The sequence below is a fragment of the Pieris napi genome, chromosome 18, assembly GCF_905475465.1.
Source record: "Pieris napi chromosome 18, ilPieNapi1.2, whole genome shotgun sequence".
NCBI lineage: Eukaryota > Metazoa > Arthropoda > Insecta > Lepidoptera > Pieridae > Pieris > Pieris napi.
Window position 1 is genome coordinate 4,084,828 of NC_062251.1, and position 7,545 is coordinate 4,092,372.

The window sequence follows — 7,545 nt, forward strand, 5'->3', positions numbered from 1 at the left end:
ATTTAGCATCAGATTTGGCTAATATGCTCAACAGCAGATTCCAAGAAGTATTAACGCCCGGTAAATTCATTGTTATAGATGAATCAATGATACCATGGCGTGGCAAGCTGAAGTTCAAACAATAGCAATTAGATATATTTAATGTACTAAATTAATGTAGCATTACTGTCAGCAAAAAATAAATCAATACTTTAAAAACAAATCACACAAGTACGGTGTTAAAATTTACAAGTTATGCACTCCAGAAGTGTATACATATAAATAAATAATTTATTCTGGAAAGGGAGAAAATGGCCGAGAACAAAATCATGGTAAAGTCACCGTACTGAAACTCATTCAAGGGCTGGAGAACTAGTGTAGTAATTGCAGGCAATTTCTACTCTTCAATTGAATCGGCGGAACATCTCCTATCTCACAAAACCCGTTATTACCTTAAGATCAAATCGAAGAGGGCTACCTAAGGAGTTAGTGTCGCTAAAGTTGAAGAAGGATATACATACAATTAAAATAACCTTTTCATATATTATTATTTTCAGCTGAATCATTACCAAAAAGGCGGAAAAGCATCAAAGGTTCACACACACGAGAACCTAATCGTAACACGTAAATGTGAATACCTTTATTTCAAACAGCTTTAATATCTACAGAAAGTGGTTGCTAAAACCCTTAGAATTGTCGCTGATTCGTTGCAGTTTGCTGAGACAAGTATGCTAGTTACACAGTCACAAGACATATTTCATAATCTATAAACGGAAACACCCACTCGTATTCTCACGAAATATGCTGACGGACTGTCCAGCTCCCAGTCTCGAATATTAGATATTAATTTAGTCTTAAGCTAATCACCAGTGTAACCGGTCGAATAAATATTAATTTAAAATAAAAAAAAATAAAAACGCTCCAGCGCGACCTCGCGTTTTGACTTGCTCGTAAATATTGTTAACGAGTCCCGAAAGATAGACATCTTCCCGTACAACGCAAAAATATTTGGTGAGGATGAGCTTTCATCGTCATTTGTAATCGATCGTCCGGAACCAGAAACTATCGAGGCGGTAAAAGATCATCCAGAGCAACCTGTGTTGTCCAGCACTGAACCTAATCCCACTCCTACCTCCACCAGCCAAGTTAAACCCGAACTTGGTCCAAGCAACAAAGAAAACGAGACAAATTATGTAAAAAGAGAAAGCTGCGATGCTAAAAGACACTCCCGAAAAGAACGCTTTAGAAGAGCAACAAAATAAAACCAAACAAACAAAAACAATTAAGTAGCCAAAGAAGAACCACGTTCTTGAAAGAAGGGTGTTTCTTAAAAAAACACTCCAATCAAATGAAAAAAAGTGATGATGATAATTATTCCTGTCTGATTTGTTGCGACGGCTATTCAAAAGTTTAGCAAGAGAAAATTGGTGTCAAGATTCAATGGAATGAGCACATACACATACAAAACAGCCATGGACAGTCCAGGTCCGTCGACATCAAAACCGTTTAAAGACTTTACGTCACCACGTAAGAAGCGCAAGGTGTCACATAATTCAGAAAACGAAAAAATATGATTGTGAATGTTTTCAAATATGTACGAGAAACATGGCCTGCTGATAAATATAAATCAAAAATGGACATAAAAAAGGAGACTGCCGATATTTTAGGAATTGGGAAGACTACTGTCTACCGTGTTTTAAATGAATATAAGGAATGTGAATTGTGAATTTTGTGTTTTATTAATTAGTATTCTTTATATATTGATGCATATTTCTGTGTTTAAATCATAACAATTGACCCATGGACTGAGAAGTAATTAGTCTGTCTAAATAAATAATGGTTGTTAAAAGTATCTTTTGGTGACCTTCATCTTTTTTTGCATGGACTCTTCATATGAAACAATCTTATTTGCGTGGCATTCGTGATCAACTTGAATCTCAAATTAGATGTAAGCGACCGGAATCGATAGAAAAAGCCCTTGAATTTAACATGTGAAAATGACGACAACGCCATTATTCGGGCCAAAGAATATCAAAATAAAAATTGGCTCACATATCCCGGCAAAGAAGTAGAAATTTGCTTCCAAGAACTTCAAAGAATAGCCACTGTGGTATTGAAAAAAAATGTCCCAAAAAAGAACCTCAAGAGCTTCAGTGGTTATTTTGGATGACGTTTTAATTGATTTTCCATTTAATAGTGATTAACACAACGAATTGAAAGAACAATTTATGGACATATCAATAAAGATTTTGATTTATAGTTGGTGCCAATTCAAGGGCAAATGTATTGCTCAGGGAGGAAATTCTGTAATGTTATAGTCTATACTTATAAAGAACTGAAAGTGATTTACGAGGAAAGGTATGAAGAATTTATCAATTGTGATAACAGTATTGGACAAATTTTATGTGGAATATTTTAAAAAGGCCCTACATAATAAATATATTTATAAGAATTACTAAGAAACAATAAAACCCACTGATTACTTTGGACACAATTCCTTCTTTAAAATTACATAGCATAACACAAATGAAAAATATTCTTGATAATAATGGCACAGTTTGTAGCTTTGAAATAACGTTTTATCAGAGCTTTTTCGTTTTACCAGTCTTCTTATGCGTAAATCATTAGGGAAACTGTGATTTCCATTATTATTACAACCGATTGCTGCACAGCGAAGCATTTTTGGAGAAAAATAATGTTTTATCTTGTGTTATAATGTGTGACATAAAAAAGGAGACTGCCGATATTTTAGGCATTGGGAAGACTACTGTCTACCGAGTTTTAAATGAATATAAGGAATGTGGCACAGTGAAGGCACCAGCCCCATTAAAAAAGCGTCCTAATTTGATCGAAAGATTGACGACTTCGACAAATCGTGCATTAGAAAAAAAGTTCACGAAATTTATTTAAAGGGTGAGATGCCAACAATAAACAAAATTTTACAGGCTGTCAATGAAGACGACATGTTGCCCAATTTCAGCCGCACATCGATGTGGCGTATGCTGAAACACTTAAAATTTAAGGATGTCACGAAAAAAGAAACAGTGCCTTGATTGAGAGGCCCGATACAGTTTTATGGCGCTTAAAGTGTAATGAATTTATGATTACTTATTATTATTTTAACTAATTAACTTCTTAGTTAACATCACATCAAATCGATTGACAATATTTCAACCTATACGTCAACGTTGGAACTTTTTTTGCATTCCCCAAGAAAGCAGTCAACAACGTTTGGTCTTTGTTACAACCGTCAAATTGTCGTGGTTAAAATACAATGTAGTTCAAGTTCTAGTCGATGGAACCTACGCCTTGAATTTGACAAGAATAATTACGTGCTTCTTACTCCTTACCTTTGATATCTACTACAATTATGCCCGTTTATTTTCAGCTGCACCCTGTGGGCAAAATACCATTTTTCCCTCGGATGAACAGCACACTTCAATAGCTTTTCAGAAAAAGCTGTATGCTGAGCACAGGATGCTGGGCCAAAATCACTTCCACGAAGGTGATTTTACAGATGGAACTAAAAAATCATTGCTAAGAACTGCAGTTCCGCATGAGGTAAGTTGTGAACTTTACTCACCATTGTATTTAATTTAACAGAGAAAATTCAGAGAAAATCTCACCAACATTTGCTCTTTTGCTCCAAGGGCAATTAAGAAATTATAATAAAAAAATCACTGGAAGGAGATGGACAAAGGAGGAAAAAATTGTAGCCTTGAGGCTATTTAAAAGGTCACCAGGTTGTTACCGCTTGTTGAGGAGATTGTTTTATTTACCATCTCCAGGCACCCTAAAGGCTTTACTGAACAGAGTGCCTTTTGCTGTAGGTATTACCCAGCCAGTACTGGAAGTACTCCAACAATTTTTAAAAACACAGCAGCGATCGGACAATAATTATGTTCTTATGTTCGATGAAATATCATTAAAGAAACATTTTGATTATAACCCAAAGGAAGATGTCATTGATGGATACCAAGATCATGGGGCACAAGGAAGGTCCCCCAATTTGGCATCCCATGCCCTAGTTTTTATGGTTGCTGGCATAAGGAAAACTGTAAAACAACCGATCGCACATTTCTTCTCAAGTGGCTTTTCAACAGCGGACAGGCTTGCAGTGCTTTTGAAAGAGGTATTAACTTAAGAAAAAACATTTTTTTTGTTACTATTCACCTTTAGAATGCCTTAAACTAATATGAAACAATATCTTTTGTTTCACATCTTACAGCAATGTTTTGCATCAGGCATTAATATATCTGCCACTGTCTGTGACATGAATGGCTTAAATAGACGAGCACTGTCAATCTTGGGTGCAACTGTGGAGCGCCCATACATAACAGTGCAAAACAAAGAGATTATGACATTATTTATTACAAATTCTGGTTTCTATAAATACAGGAAATGGTTGGTGCGGCACAGCTGTCTGTCATCGAGTGCACACGAGCCTACGGACTATTGTTTTTGCTAAATCTTTAATAATTACCAGCACCCAAGCGTGTGAGCGCCCACGCAAAATATGACGCCGCGACCGCAGGCGCAGCCGGCGCCGCTCTCACAAAGAGACCCGTGTCGTCGTCGCCGGGCGGATGGAATACTACGGAATTTATTTATTACCGTCTCGCTTAGAAAACAACAACTGGATACATTACGAGTAACTTACAAAGTCCAATTCAAGTTTTTTGTGATTGTTATTTCTTTTTATTTGTTATCGAATTAAGATATGGTTACGTTCTTATTGTTCCTGAAGTAACAAAAAATTTGTCGTTTTTTTAGGTCATACTGTAAGCAAAGCTTGGGAGGATACGACGGTGAAAACGGCTAAACAAGCCTTTTTAGAAGGCGTGTCAACAGGAGCCAAAAATCCCACATCCAAAGGAAACCGCCTGATTATAGTCCAGATAGGAAACGAAAAGGGATTCTACAAGGTTGTCAGTGGGTGTTCGAGAATAAGGCAACAGGAGACTACCACGAGACGATGAACGCCGATGGTTTTGAAAACTGGTTCAAAAATGTTCTTGCAAAGCTGAGCAAATTCTGAGATGGACAATGCAAGCTACCATTCTAGGCGCCAAGAACATGTTCCGGTCACCAGTTGGAAAAAGCAAGCCATCCAAGATTGGCTTTCTTCAAGAGATACCAATCCTACGTGACCGACGAAATGGTTAAACAGTCTGAATTGAAGTTTTACGCTTACCACCCTACCACCGCGAGCTCAATCTGAGCTTGTCTGGGCTGATGTAAAAGGCCATGTGGCAAGAAATAATACAACTTTAAAAATGGCTGATGTGAAAAGGTAAGCAACCTTTTCACATCAGGAGGACTTAATAATATAAATCAGTTAAAATGGAAGAACTGTGTTGAACACGTAATAAAAGAGGAACAAAAATTAAGACTGGACGACATTATACAACTGTAGACAGTTACAGTATACAACCTCAAAGATGTGGAAAAATGTTTCAGGCCTTATAATTATTATGTTTCTTCATCAGATAGAAGAGATTTCAAACCAAACAATAAAAATAAGAGGACCCGTCGTTTAGATGACTATTTTCTTTAAGAAACTGACCAGAAAACGAAAAAAAAGCTAAACTTTCTTCCAATGTTGGCCGTACATGGAATGAAGGAAACATTTCACATATATCAACAGACAAAGATGATGGAATGGACGCTGATATACTTGTGACAATTTAATAGTTCGAAATCAAATAAAAATAGAAAGAAATCCCGGTCCCACAACATTGGAAAAATGCTTAATATTTATTAAAAATTCGTCCTAAATATTACATCGAAAACGATTCCAACATTGATCTTCAGATAAAGGATATTTTATATAACATAACAAAGGAGATGTCCAAGGAAAAGTAGTAGTAGTACAATGCAACATAGTGTAAATACTATGTTGCATTGTACAAAGTCAATCATTGTGCTTTTTGTTGAAGACCTTTTAACAATAACTAAAATTGTGAAACGAATAAATATATATTTTTTGATGAAATGGATCATCATAAATTTGAAAGCTTATCCATTGATACAATTGAACTTTTTAATGTTTGTGATGAAATAGAAAGTAATGATTTAAATAACTCAATTCGATGGGAACGTGTGATTGAGTATATTTAATAATAATATATTTCTTTCTCTATTCGCATTTCTAACAGTTAAATAAAATAAATCGACCATTCCTATCTAATAATTTTATTGTATTTTTTCATGATCAATTCCAGGGTCGCGGAACCAAGAGGAAAGCAGATGTTGATATTAACTCTGTTGACATCAAAAGAATAAAATCTGGATCTAACATTGATCTTTTACGGTCTTCACAAGAGCCATCAACATCAAATGAAGTTAATAATTATAACACGAAACTTTGCTGTATTTGAAATGTTTTCAAAAAATATTTCGCTAGTCATCTAAGGAGCAATGCACACAAAAATAATGATGATAAAATACAACATTCAATAAAACCCATGTTAGGAAAATTGAGACTGCGTTCGGTAATCAAAATGATTTACAGTTTGAGACACAAGATTTATTTCTTGCTTCAAAATTACATACAATACTTACATAAATAAATCTATAGGTCACACAATTTTAAAAATAAATTTTATTTTATATGGTGAATTTGTTCAGGAGACATAACCAACCCTTTTGATTCCCAATCAATGAATTTCATTTGCTGTATTAATGATGGTTTAAATATATTTTATTCAACTCTAACGAATTCTCTAATAAACTAATTAAATTAATTCGAGAGAAAGGATAGTGAGTAGTTTCAAAAAAAAAATACATTTGGAAATGAATTGAAATCAATTTAATCCTTTAAGAGGAAATCTTTTATTGAGTTACCGCATGATATAATAAAAAAGCTGTTTGTTATTAATGTTAAAAACACTGATGACGCCTGTTTTAAGTGGGCACTATTATCTGCTTTATTTCCAATACATAAACATTCGGATCACCACACCAAATACAGTTCGGTAATATTCAATTTCCAGTTAAATCTGTGGCTAAAAGAGACCTCAATTTTCAAGGGCAAAAAGTGTTAGTAGACAAATCAGGCTATAAATTCAAAAAATATAAAGATAAAAGACATTTTCTTACCAAAAACCAGATATTCCAGCTTGGCGGGCAAGGTACCTACGACGTCTAAAGGAAAATGATGACTTGGGTGCAAGGAAAAAACCAGTCATTTATGTAGATGACACGTGGATACATTCCCACTATACAGTGAGCAAATGCTGGCAAAACAACACTGATGCTCTGTAAAAAAAATCATAATCCCGGCCAAAGATGGATTATTGTTCACGCGCGGTGTAGAGAACAGATTCGCGAATGGGGCTGAGCTCATATACAAATGCAAAAGCAACTCGGGAGATAGCCATCATGAGATGAATACCGCAAACTTTAAAAAGTGGGTTCTTGAAAAGTTAATTCCGAATTTGCCACTTAACAGTATCGTGGTACTAGATAATGCACCGTACCACTCAACTCAAATAGAAAAACCACCCACAAGTGTGGCGACGAAGGAGACTATACGTCAATAGCCGCGTACTGACTGAGCGAGCA